Source organism: Herpailurus yagouaroundi, unplaced genomic scaffold, assembly GCF_014898765.1.
Source record: "Herpailurus yagouaroundi ecotype Mexico unplaced genomic scaffold, PumYag 28, whole genome shotgun sequence".
Classification (NCBI taxonomy): domain Eukaryota; kingdom Metazoa; phylum Chordata; class Mammalia; order Carnivora; family Felidae; genus Herpailurus; species Herpailurus yagouaroundi.
The window spans coordinates 65801341-65816042 of NW_024412376.1; the positions used below are offsets into that span (position 1 = coordinate 65801341).

The 14702-nt window shown below is 37.6% G+C and overlaps 1 protein-coding gene across 5 annotated transcripts in view; it reads left to right on the forward strand.

Moving 5' to 3' along the window:
- Positions 1–14702, forward strand: part of PRDM5 (PR/SET domain 5) — a 209377-nt gene that overhangs the window by 81448 nt on the left and 113227 nt on the right. The window lies entirely within an intron of this gene.

The following is a 14702-nucleotide window of genomic DNA, read 5'->3' on the forward strand; positions in this document are numbered from 1 at the left end:
TAAAAAATATAATGTAAAGAAGAGGCATTTGTGTTAGATACAGTGAAGCAAATAACATGAATACCCCATATCAGAGGAGGAAATTAAAATTATGTATATATAATTATATATATAATATATTATTATATGTATATATATTATTATATGTATTATATGTACATATATGTACGTATATGTATATATTATATATGTATATGCATTATATGTACATAGATGTAATATATGTATATATTATATATTATCATATGTATATATATTATATTATTATATATACATATATATTTAAGTGTTAAATCTAAAATATAGACAACAAAAATATACTACTTGTTTTCAAGCAAGATTTTTTTGGGTATAAACATAAAGAGTAAAATGGCTTTATTTTTGTTTTTTTAAAATTGGAGATACATTTTATGATGAGTTTTAGATTATTTTTTAATGATTGATATTAAATACAGTAGTCAGTAAACTGCAGAGTGAAGTTAATGCATATAACACAAAACACTAGAATTAGCCACATTTATTTCTTTATGAAGGGAAGTTGGGTTTTCTAGGGAAATTTTTATTTAAAGACATGTGCTCCATTCAGTGCATGCGTGGATTCTCATAAAAGGTTCAGCTACTACTTAGCAACACAAAGTAAAATGTGAAGTTCTACATTATATCACTGAATTAATAAAATATTCAAAAGAAAGTATAAAATTTATGTTATAATTTATATATCTTTCAATTAATGTAACCTGCAATAAAGTTATACTGTATCCAGGTAAGTATATTAAATTCTGAGAATTTGAGAAAACTGGCTCACAAAACCTTAGGAAAAATGTTTCTTAGAATCTAATCTATCATCCTTAATTGTGTCTTAGTCCTCTTTGAAAATCTCACATGATTCAAAAAAGACATCTTGGGGAAAGGAAAAAGGAAGATTAGTTACTGAGTTGTAGGCTACTGTTTGTGCTGCTTTATTGCATCAAGAAGGTAGGTACAGAGTTGAATGGGAGGGGAATTCTAAGATTTGAATTGTGACCTTCCCTTTTACTTGGAGTTTGTTTAGCAAGAATCTGGAAAGTAATTAAGTATATCATTATCATGGCTGACTTATGTCAAAACTATACACACTTTTTGTTCTGCTTAATTAAATGCATAATCAGTTGAATAATGCATCTATTATTTCTTAAGTTGGGATTTAATATACATTTTATTTAATTCACCTCAGTGGGCAGAGATTAAAGCAATATTTCCTGGTTTCTTTTCTTGCGGTTAACTAAGTCCTTTGAGATATTGCTGTGCACACTTAATGGTTGTTTACATATCTGTCTATGCTATTAGTCTTTTTTTCCTCTCTTTCGTTCGTTCATTAGTTCTATTAGTTTTCCATACAGGAAAAAGGAACAAGAAGGGGCATGGTCATTCTTGCCAAGAGTTAACCTGACTGTTCTTCTGGCACTAGCATGTAAACCCAGCTAGGCTTTTGAGAGCTTTCCTTCTGTGACTTAATTCAGTCCGCCCATTTCTAGACTTTGGAGCGTAGTGTGCTTGTAAATAGCTTTTCTTCCCTTTTCTCATTTTTTTTCTTTATCAGTTTTATTTAATTTTTTTTTCAACGTTTTTTATTTATTTTTGGGACAGAGAGAGACAGAGCATGAACGGGGGAGGGGCAGAGAGAGAGGGAGACACAGAATCGGAAACAGGCTCCAGGCTCTGAGCCATCAGCCGAGAGCCCGACGCGGGGCTCGAACTCACGGACCGCGAGATCGTGACCTGGCTGAAGTCGGACGCTCAACCGACTGCGCCACCCAGGCGCCCCTCTTTATCAGTTTTAAATGCATATTATTGGGCATTTGTATGCTTTTATTAAACTTCTGTAAATATATTCTGCTTTATTTTTTTAATGTTTATTTATTTTGAGAGAGAGAAAGAGAGAGAGAGCCTGAGCATACAAGATGGGGAGGGGCAAAGAGAGGGAGACACAGAATCCCAAGCAGGCTTCATACTGTCAGCGCAGAGCCCAATACAGGGCTTGATCCTATGAACCATGAGATCATAACCTGAGCCGAAGTCAAGAGTCGGATGCTTAACCGATTGAGCCACCCAGGTGATCTGATATTCTGCTGTATTTCAATTCATGGTAAGATCGATGCCACATTGTATAAAAAAGTGATATATGATAATCCCTTGAAATACTTTGCACCTTGCTATTCAATAACACATACAATTTTTAACTCTGTTGAGATCATCTAAAACCCGTAGGAAACCCTATCATAATTTTAACCCTAGAAAATCAGTCACTAAAACTAAAAACAAAACAAGACAAATGAAAACTGATTATCCATAGTTATGAAATGAGATTTCAAATTGTGCCACTTTGGGCCATTATAAAAATTTGTCACATTTTTGTATCAACATTATCTTACTTAATTTTAACAGTCCGCCTCCCCCAAATGGTAGTATTATCCCATTTTGCAGATGAAAAAGCTGAGCCTGAGTTTATAGAGCCTTGGAATAGTGGAGCAGAGCTTCCCATCCCATATCCATATTCTCCCAATCAGAGGGATGATGAGCACTGGAGTCAATTTTTATCTAGAAGAAACAGAGGAATACATGTACATTTAGGAGCAATTCTGAATATATGCTTCAAATACATTTTTTTGGTCACCATGCTGTATATGATATTTTCAGGACCTATTTATTTTATAACTGAAAGTTGGTACCTGTTGACTAATTTCACCCATATTACCAATAAATGCATTTTTAGTAAATGAATTGGGGTGATAGTTACAACTGACCTATTGCCAAAGCTAGTGAAATATGTAACTGAGACTTAGAGGAGAAATCACAGATAGAGGTCACTGGGTATTGAGGACACTCTATTTAGAGGTTCAGTGGTTAAGAGAATATAACTAGCCTGTTTTTTTTTTTTTTAATTTTTTTTTTCAATGTTTATTTATTTTTGGGACAGAGAGAGACAGAGCATGAACGGGGGAGGGGCAGAGAGAGAGGGAGACACAGAATCAGAAACAGGTTCCAGGCTCTGAGCCATCAGCCCAGAGCCCGACGCGGGGCTCGAACTCCCGGACCGCGAGATCGTGACCTGGCTGAAGTCGGACGCTTAACCGACTGCGCCACCCAGGCGCCCCAACTAGCCTGTTTTAATGTTTGGAAATACATGAAAATTAAAAGATATTCTAAGAATATATATTCACCATTTATTTTGGTGAATGTTAACAAAGGTGATATGTATAAAACTTGCACATCCATCAGCTCTGACAGCAAATGTGCACACCTACTTACAAGCCCACTCATTCTCTTTCCTTTCTCCCAGCATAAAGAAGTGTCCCCTCCTCTTTCCTGAGAACAAGTCCTCCACCTGTGTACCTCCTTCTGATGAACACTTCTGACATAGAGTATCCCTTCTCTTCACTCGATACTCACCCTCTCACACTCAACAGGGTTCTTGTCATTGATTTTAAACATTCACACTTCTCTTTTCAAAATCGTTTCCTCTTGTTTCTACATCCCCTTGCAGCGGGGATCCTCTCTCCTTACTTGAATTGTCTCTATGCTGGGTCTCCGGTTTTCTCACCTCCGGCACACTCCTCAACCCACACTGACCTGGCATCTGGTGGTTCTCTTTCAGGCTACCAGTGCTCTCTGCATCACTAAAGCACTCCAGGCTTTTTGGACCTCCTTTTGCTAGATCTGCTCAGCGGCATTAGGTGTTGTTGACAAATACCTTCGTCTTGAAGTGCTCTCTTCCTTTGTCTTCTTTGAAACCACCTCCTAGCCACTCATTTTCATTCCTTTTTTTGCAGCTTATACTTTTTTTTTTTACCCAGCTATTGAATATTTGAGTTCCTTCCACTTGCTCTACACATGCATGTTCCCTTTTGCCTTTGCTAGATTCCTCTGTTTGTGTCCTGTAGATCTAAGCTAAGTCATCACATTGCCAAGAGGCCATCCTTGAACCTCAGATGAGATCAGCTCTCTCCATTATATACTCCATTAGCACCATGTTCCTCACTGTCCTTGCATTCATCAAGCTGTTTTCCATTTTTTTGGTGGTATCAGTGGCTTACTCCTAGTCTCTAAGCTCTTTGAGGGTGGGTACTGTGTCTGTTTTATTTCACTATGTTATACTTCATCTTAGCATAGCTCTTGGCACATACTTGCTTAATTTTTTTTTTCAAATGAATTACTTATCTCTATCAGAAGTGTTTCTTTGTTAAAATGAGAAAAAAAACCAGTAGAATTAAAACTATTCATATTGAAAGCTTACTGCTCTGAAATTATCTGTAGGTTATTCAATGTTCCCTTTTTGTCTAGGTTAATATATTTTATTTGGCTAGAAGTTATTTCAAATGTACTTTAGTTTTTTTATCAGATAGATTCCATTGTAGTGGTATAACAAACATCTTACATTTCGAGTTTGATTGTATTAGTCAGTGTTCTCCAGAGAAGCAGAATCGATAGGATGTGTATGTATATGTGTAGGTACGTGTGTGTAAAGAGACTTTATGAAAAGAATTGGCTCATATGATTATGGAGGCTGACAAGTCCCAAGATCTGCAGGGTGAGCCATCAAACTGGGGACCAGGGGCACCTGATATTCTACTTCTAGCCTGAGTTTGAAGGCCTGAGAACCTGAAGAACTGAGGGTATAGTTTAAGTTCGAAGGCCCTCAGGCTTGAGACACAGCATGTGTTTTATCTCAAGTTCAAAGGCAGGAAAAAACTGTTGTACCAGTATGGAGGAAGTCAGGCAGGAGGAATTCTCGTACTCAGTGGAGGGTCAGTCTCGTTCTGTTCTGGCCTTCAACTGATTGGATGAGGCCCACCCATGTTGTGGAGAGCAGGCTCTTATAGTCAGCCTATGAACTGACATGTTAATCTTATTTAAAAACACTCTCACAGATACACCCAGAATAATGTTTGACCAGATATCTGGACACCCTGTGGTCCAGTCAAGTTGATACGTAAAATATACCATCATATTGATCAAATGAACAAAATTTCTTACATGTTTCTACTTTTCAGTCTTTTTTTTTTTTTTCCTGTCTCATTAGTCTGAGGTGGTTGCCTTACAAACACTGCAATTCACAGGGCACGTTTCATCTGTGCCTGACTTCTCAGTCACTCCACGTATTAAAGTGGCTTTGTCAGTCTACTTTTCTACAGTTTTTCTGTAATACCCAGTGTTACAGCTCGGTTTGCTTTCCATAACCTAATCTACCCTTTGCAGCACTGTCAATTTGCTGATGTTGTGTTCCCTATTTTAAAAAGCCCACTCCCTTTCAATCTTATTATCTTTTTTTTTTTTTTAATTGTAACATTTATTCTCTTTTGAGAGATGAGACAGAGTGTGAGCAGGGGAAGGGCAGAGAGAGAGGGAGACACAGAATCCGAAGCAGGCTCCAGATCTGAGTTGTCAGCACAGAGCCTGATGCGGGGCTTGAACCCACAAACTGAGATCATGACCTGAGCTGAAGTCAGACGTCCAGCCAACTGAGCCACCAAGGCACCCCTCAATCTTACTATCTTGTCTAAAACTTATCCAGCCTATAGGGTTCGGAGTGAATTTCAAAGGCTGTTGTGAAACCGTCTCTAAAAATTCCATAGCTGCTGCTGTCTGTACAATTGTCTTGGCCCTTGTTGCTCCATTTTGTAATTTAACCGGTTTGTTCTGTTTCCACCAAGAGTATGTAAAGGTCTGCAGAGCAGAAAACGGTATGGGTATTCTTGTGAGTGTGGATGTTCTGCAGTGCCGTGCACATTATATATGGCAATAAATGCATTCAATGGACATTCAGTTTCTCTCATGTGTTTTTGAATTGACTTTTGGTATGTTGAGTGCAGTTCTCTTTCCAGGAAGCACATCTGCTTGTCTAATCTGTTCTCTTATTTCCAGTTGGTTGAAACACTCTCAATTGTTGGCTAACTTTTGAATTCTTAAGAATTTGTTGGGAATGGGAAGTTGATTCCCCAACCCTTTTTGTAGCAAATTCCACTTTCCTGAGTGACTCTCTTGCTTTTACAGTCTTATTAATTCAAAAGGAAATGACAATTATTTTTCTCTTACTTAGTTCAATTCAGTGGGTCCTTTGTGGATAGCCTTCAGTGAACAAGGTGTTGAGTCAGGTATTGAGATTTACACATAGTTGGATATGACTTGGTGCCTGCCCTCAGGGAACAAGCAATCTTTGGAGAAAGGAAGAGGCAAGGGGAAGGAGAGACCTGTGTTTAGCTAATTCTCATGCCATTTAGAATAATGAATATTTTGGGAATGATAGTTTATATATAATTTGAGGATATAATCCCTTTCCTCATGGAGTTTCCAGCCCATTTGGGGGATGCAGCTAAATAAATGCAGATCAGGGTGGTAAATACTTTGATGGGGACAGCATAGACAGTTAGGGAGGCATGTGTGGGGAACCTGTTGTTCAGACCTGTTAATATAATAATTTGGTGGGAATTCTTTTTTCCAATGTGATAGGGACCAGTACTTGGTCAAGTAATAGAAAAAGTTTGTTCTAGTAGGGATCATAGAATTGGTATTTCAACCATTTTATTTTAATTTGTTTTATAAATATACATTGATTCTTTATTTTTTATTTTTATTTATTTATTTTTTTTATTTATGACCACAGCCTTCTTGATACTAAGTATAGGTATTCTCACTAGAGTTTGCTACCATATTTTTTCATAACCACTCCTTATAGTGTTCAGTTTTGCTATTTTTAAAGTAATATGAGTAAACTTTCTTTCTTGCAAAGCAGCCTGAGTGTAGAATCCTTCCAGATTTATGATTCCCCTCATATTTTGTAATTGCTTTGCCTTCTGTAATTTGACAATCTTTTTACACTCACCTTTGAGTCTTCAAAATGTACAACTGATTTTCTTTGAAACGGTTGAATATTTTCTTCCTCATATATCTTTGGTTTATGTAATACTGAGGCAAGTTACTAATTAAAACGACTTGTACAAGTGACATTAAACAGGTGTGGGAGCAAGCACAACAGACAGTTGGGACAGAAGCACACAAGTTAAGTGGTGAGGACAGAGGAATGAGGGAAAGCAGAGGGTAGGCTGCTGAGAAGACTTCTCTGGGCATCAGTCAGCAGACTTGATGTAGAGTGTCAGGTAAATCTGGGAATGAGTTAAGTGGAGGCCACTTAAAAGAGTTTCTGATGTTAAATAGAGCAGATATGCTGTGAGAACACAGTATTTCCTCTAATTGCTTCTATGTAAAATAGCCGCTCTGTTCTCCATAGCATGATCTTACTCTAAGATTGCTTGGCCCGTCAGTATTGACTTATAACTTATATCTAAGTAAAATAGCTGAGCTGTAGTTTTTTTTTTTTTTTTAATATTTGTTTGTTTGTGAAGAGCCACTGTTTCTTAGGATCACATCATGTGTTTTCTATGTAACAAATTTTTCTTTTTATTCTCCTCATCTTTTCTGTTGACTCGTTTCTCCATGGTGTCAGATTTGTTTTGTAAGATGCCTCAGAGATTACTATCTTTGCTTGAGCCCCTCAGAGAAAGATAGCATATATGTTAGTGATCTGTAATTATCGTATTTTGTTTATGGACTTGGTTTTTTTGTCTAATATAGTACTCATTCCTAGGAATCATATCAAACAATCTCCTTGATGTGTGGCTGATTATCAGCTGTGATTAGAACAGAAATTATTTTATTTACATTTGTTTGAAACTTCCATTTTTTTAATAGGGCTTGACTAATGCACTGTAAACATGAAATTAACTTATTTTGCACCATTCACTCTTTTAAATATACCTCTAATTTTCCGGCTTCACACTATTCTCCTTGATGTTTTCTTCTTACTCACCAAGAAAATAATTTTAAAAGTATTATTTTGCTTAAATCATTGTATCAGTCAACTTTTGCCAAGAAGACTGTCCTACGAGCCTTAAAGTCTTAGTGGTTTATAGCAACAAGGATTTAGTTATTGTCCATGCAGGTATGGGCTACTGGAGACTGTGACTCTTTCCACCATTCGGTTCCACGTGGTGAACCATGGTGTCTAAAGTAACAGCACTGACCAGGGACATGCGTTTTTCTGGCAGAAGGGAAAGAGCAGTGGCCCAAACATGTGACGACTCTTAAAGCTTTCTCTTGGACATGGTTCACTTCACTTCCAGTCACATTTCATGGGTCAGTACAAGTCACCTTGTCAAACCTGATACAGTACACGCCTCCCACAGATGCCACTCTGAGCCACATCACAGGGGTGCAGCCCCCTCCTCAGAGGGGAGTAAATAAATAGGAATGCAATGTTCTATTATAGTTATGTCTCATTTTATTTATTTTTAATAAAGTATTTTTGTATTTTTTAAATGTTTATTTATTTTGAGAGAGAGAGAGAGAGAGAGAGAGAGAGAGAATGTGAGTGGGGGAGGGGCAGAGAAAGAGGGAGAGAGAGACTCCCAAGCAGGCTCCATGTTAGCACAGAGCCCGATGTGGGGCTCAATCTCTTGAACCATGAGATCATGACCTGAGCCTAAATCAAGAGTCAGATGCTTAATCAATGGAGCCACTCAGGTGGCCCAGTTATATCTCATTTTAAATGTTTTTATTTTTATTATTAGATCACTATTAATAGATATGCTTTGTGAATTTCACTATGGAAATGATTATTTTTTTATATTTTTCAGCTTTGTATATTGAGCTCTACAGAAATGATGTTGATACACAGGTTAAGACTGAATCAGGGTTTTTGTAAAGAAGAATTAATTGAGAAGATATTAAATATGGAATTCTTCCTATTTCATTACATTTTCTTTTCTCCATCTTTACCACTTGTCTCCTACTTCTGTTGATAATCGAATAGGAGTCCAAACTTTTCTTCCTCCACATTGGTATAATTTCAGTTTGTAACCTCAAGCATTTTGAAGATGATTTCCTATCGTGTTGATTGGTCATTAGTTGCTTGGCTGGATAATCTGAATTTTCACTACTTACTACCTTTTCAATACAATGAATTGTGCCTTTGCCAATGTCACAATCATGACTTCTTCTTACGTTGTCCACATGTATCCTCCTAAATCACCACTATCTGGATTATGGTAATAGCCTACCACAAAAAGTAAATAAAGGAAAATATCAGTAAACTTTTTACTAATAAGTACTTTTCTTCTGTAGACACGGCCTTTTAATATTCTTTTTATTATTTTTTTTCACTATTCATTATTTGTAAAATGGTGAGCAAGTGTTATGAGTAAAGCTTACACTGTGGGGGATACCTGGTAATTCTTGTTTGCTGCCTTGAGGAAATTATCTTTGGAGAGATAAGATCAACATGTATTAGAATTTTACTGGTCATATGAATTAAATGACAAAAAACACAGAAATAAATTGCAAGTGCCCAATAAACTTAAGGCATTATATATGGAGAAAACTCCTGGAACCTAATTCAGTAGATTAGAGAGTTTCATGGAGAAGGATGAAAATGAGGTGTGCCTCAGATGACACTGAGGAATTGTAGCAAGGAGGCTAGGTGGCATCTTTGCAATTGTACTAACACAGGAATAAATTCAGTATTTTCTGAGAGCAAGTATACCGGTTGGACTGAAGAACAGGAGGCAGGTTCATTTGAAGGATAGTTGAGGATGAGAGGACAAAGTGGGTTCAGATTATGGGAGTCTATTTGATAAGCCTTTGGAGCTGTACTTGAGGATGTGACTGGTTCTGTATGTTGAGAATCCTGAGCTGGGGCTGGAGACTGTGAGAGTTTAGAATTTAGAGTTTAGAATTTGGAGAGCATGATGAGTGTAGTTAGGGTGACCAACTGTCCTAGCTTGCCCCCGACTCTTTCAGCTTGAGCTTTGAAAGCCTCATGTCTTGGGAAACCCAAGTCACAGACAAAGCAGATGGCTTGTCACTTTTAGGTATAGTTCAGATATAGTTTAGTATGTTAACAAGTGAACAGAGTGTGACAATCAGAAATCCAAAGCAGTTCAGAGCTCTGGTAGGCAGGCAGTGGAATTTAATTATATTTTGGCTGAGGGCAGTTTGGCCACATGGAATTTAGTCAAAAACAGCAATGTCAAAGCAACGTTATGTGGCAGTTGGGTTGAAATAAATTTTGAAAAAAAATATTTTAACCACTGGCTTTCAAGTTTTGCATAGTTATAATAGTAATGATAATAATATCTGCTACCATTCATAAATGCTAATCATTTATGCCAGGCACCTTACTAGGTTTTACAAATATTTTCACTTTTATCCTTACAATTAACCTATGACTTAGGAATTATTTTCTCCATTTTACAAATGAAGAAACTGGTGATTCTAGAAATTAAGCTTTTTTGCACAGTCATACAGCTAATTCATTAATCATAGAAAGAGACTTTGAACCCTGGCCAGCCCAAAAAAGCCTGCGCTCTTAGTCATTATGCAGCACTGCTTTCTGTTATCAAGGAACCAGGTTTGTTTATTATTTATTATTTTATTTTACTACAAAAGTAACACTTATTGATTCTATGGACTAGCAGAAGAGATTCTGCAAAATACTTAGAATTACCTCTACTTAGAAACAAGTTCTGTTAAACATGTTTGTTGATATATTTTTCTTTTTGGGGCACATTATCTATCTACCTATCTATCTATATATTTATTTAACTATATTGATACATATATGACATGTTATTTTATAGAAATTACATTTGGTAAATTTTAAAACCAATTATTAGGCACTTATTTTTTTCCAATTTATATTATTGGACATGTAGGCTGCAACATTTTGATGGTATAAACAGCTTACGGTAGAAATAATTAGCTGAGGGGCATCTGGGTGGCTCAGTCTTTTGAGAGTTTGACTTTTGATTTTGGCTCAGGTCATGCTCTCACAGTTTGTGAGTTCAAGCCCTGTGCAGAGACTACTTGGGATTCTCTGTCTCCCTCTCTCTCTGCCCCTCCTCAACTGTATCTCTAAATAGATAGATAGATAGATAGATAGATAGATAGATAGATAAACTTTAAAATAAGAATTAGCTGAAAATAATATACAAATAAATAAAGCAAAATGAAACAAGACTAAAAAACAAAAATTCAAGAGCTGAATACAAATTGTAAAACCACTCACTCTATGTTGTATCCCAACACAATGAAAACCACTGGCTGAGGAATATTTGCTTTTGAACAGATCATCATGTTGAACAGCCTTCTTGCGGCTAACAGGTTTTCAGCAAAATCACCTGGAGCCCATAACAGGAACCATAAGCAGGACCCCAGAACCCAGGCAGAGTCAGGGAAGGCACTAACCTCTGAAATGTAAGGAGTTATTCTCTTACAGAAGGAACTGTATTCAAGGGAAAAAGCCACAAACCCGAAGATGGGAAATAAGAGCTGTAATAAGAAGTAAAATTCAGGATCAAAATATTAAAACAGTCATCAAAGCTGGAGCACAAGGTTAGAATCCCAGGACTTTGAGTCAATACCCTTTATGTCCTTCTTGCCAAATGGCAGGCAATTGGGGCTGGGGTGAGCCTACAGGTAAGGAATATTGGAGTTCAAGAGAACTCCAGAGATTAGGAATCTGGCAGGGTCTGCCAATGGGAAGTTTTGAAGAGAATAATATAATGAAGAGTTGTGATTAACTTAGTGAAGTGTAGGCAAGGAACAATTTAAGAGGATACTTCTTAAAACTATTGTGGTAGCAAATTGGCTAGGCACTGGTAAGAATTATATAATAAAGCTATCTAGATATTTCTATTAAATAAGTAGATTGGAGTAATACCATGACATTCCTTTTACCATATTTTTGGCATATAGACAAAACATGTAGTTGGTCCTTGGTGGGTATAATGCTATTGCTTTTATTAAGTCAAGGTTTTTTTGTTTTTTTTGTTTGCTTGTTTGTTTGTTTTTTTTCCAACGTTTATTTATTTTTGGGACAGAGAGAGACAGAGCATGAGCGGGGGAGGGGCAGAGAGAGAGGGAGACACAGAATCGGAAACAGGCTCCAGGCTCTGAGCCATCAGCCCAGAGCCCGATGCGGGGCTCGAACTCACGGACCGCGAGATCCTGACCTGGCTGAAGTCGGACGCTTAACCGACTGCGCCACCCAGGTGCCCCTTAAGTCAAGGTTTTAACTGGTATATTAAAATTTTCTTATGGAGCCCCTGAATGGCATGCTGTGTCTTATGACTGAAGTTTAAGTTAATGTTATGTTTTAAAATTAAAAATGACTTTTTCTTGGTGCTATGAAAGCCATCACACAATTGATTATTAATATTCTGGAAAGATGCTTCAATTAAATTTCTTGGATATTGATCAGATAAGCACTAAGATTTATGATTGTGTTCTGAAATCTTCATTAGGTGAGTCCTTTGTTGCTTTTGGTAACTATTAACAAGTGGTTTCCAAACCCTGGAAATTACCACTTCTGAGTTCATTTAAAAAGAGACCTCTCTTTTGCTGAATGTCTGCATAGTTTTTGTTGGTTGGTTTGTTTATTTTCTTGCACAAAGAGTAACAATTGAATAGAAGTTAATTGTGTTCTTAATTAGAAATCACTTTAGGTTTCTGGAGGTTTGAAGTTACAAAAATTGCAAGGATGCTGTAAATATAGAAACTTCCTTTAATTAACTGTAGCTGATGGTTAGATTTGCTTCAGTGCTTTGAACTTTTGAATCAAACCTTTCTTGCCCAATAATGACAAATTTAATCATTTTTGTCTTTTCCATGGAATTTTCTAATGTGTATATATATATATATATATATATATATATATACCGTTTTAAAATTTTTTTTTTCAACGTTTATTTATTTTTTTTTGGGACAGAGAGAGACAGAGCATGAACGGGGGAGGGGCAGAGAGAGAGGGAGACACAGAATCGGAAACAGGCTCCAGGCTCCGAGCCATCAGCTCAGAGCCCGACGCAGGGCTCGAACTCCCAGACCGCGAGATCGTGACCTGGCTGAAGTCGGACGCTCAACCGACTGCGCCTCCCAGGCGCCCCTATATACCGTTTTAAAGATTACAAAGATTCTGTTTGTTGTAAAAAACAAAACAAAACAAAACAAAACCTGAAACAGTGGACTATAAACTACTCTTTCTCCCAGCCTCCAAATGATAACTGTATAATAGTTTGCTGCATCTTTTCCCAGCTTTTCACAGGGGTTCTGCTTGTGTGTACATAATATACACATACACACATACAGGTGTTACACATTCCTCGTCCTCCAGTTTCCCTTCTCCAGCTCACCTTCTCCCTTCCCCCTCCTCCTCTGTCTCCTCCTGCTTAACGCAAGTGCTGTGGTGATAATGCCAGAGAGAAGGCTTTGTTCTATGTTCTCTCCCTTACTAAATTTCACTCCTTGGTGGAGCTCACTGTCCTTGTCCTCTTCTCTCCTTGCCTACCATCAAGGTTCAATAAATTCAGACTATGTTTTGCTTCTCTTTATCCTCAGCAGCCAAAGTAGGAGCCGTCCCAGAACAAATCCTCAGCTATGTAAGAGACAGCAATTCTGGGTGTTTCTCTTGGGGACAGCGAGCTAAGCAGCCCCAGTTCTGGCTTCCCTGGTGATTGGCCGAAGGCCCAGAGGGGCTTTTTGTACCAGTTCATTCCAAGTGTGAAGTTCCTCTGGGGTTTCCTTGGGAAGTAGGTTCTTCTTTGTAGTATTTTTCTTGTGTCTGTTATGGGTTGAGATTTCTTCTGCAGTAATTATCTATCATTTCAAGCCTGATTTCTAATCTCCTAGAATTTTCTACAGATTTTTTTTGTGTTGTTAGTGGAACTTGTTTTCTTTTCTTCTCTCTTCTGTCATTTTAGTGGGATTTAGGTACACATGATGATTCAGTTAATACTTTGAACTTCCCAGGTGCCTGGTTGTTTTTTCTTTTTTTTATCTTTTCTTTTTTTAAGTTCATTTATTTATTATGAGAGGGAGAGAACATGAGTGGGGCAGGGACAGAGAGAGAGAGAGAGAGAGAGAGAGAGAGAGAGAGAAAGAATCCCAAACAGGCTCTGCACTGTCAGCGCAGAGACTGACTCAGGGCTCGGATCCGTGAATCATGAGATCATGACCTGAGTTGAAATCAAGAGTTGGACATTTAACTGACTGAGCCACCCAGGTGCCCCACCTGGTCTTTTTTTTTCTGTTTCTGGTCTAGGGTTTTGGAAGTTCTTTCAGGGTTTGTTTGCAGTTCCTATGGCTTATGTTATAACTTGAAAGTTTTTTTTTTTCTTCCAGTTTTGGATTTAATATTAATCGTAGTTAGATCATTGATATCTCATTGCTCTCTGTGCAGAAATGACACCATTACTTAACAGACTTCTTTCTGCTGCATTTACAGGCATCCCCAAAATGTTACGACATTAGGCAAATTAACAATGTGAAATTCAGTTTTAGTAATTTTTTTTTTCAACGTTTATTTATTTTTGGGACAGAGAGAGAAAGAGCATGAACGGGGGAGGGGCAGAGAGAGAGGAAGACACAGAATCGGAAACAGGCTCCAGGCTCTGAGCCATCAGCCCAGAGCCTGACGCGGGGCTCGAACTCACGGACTGCGAGATCGTGACCTGGCTGAAGTCGGACGCTTAACCGACTGCACCACCCAGGCGCCCCTCACTTTTAGTAATTTAAGTATGCTTTCATTTGATATATATAAATGTCACTATCTGTAATATATATTTGTACTTTATTTTCTGGGTGACTGAATACTGTCAGTTTCCTTTTTCAGT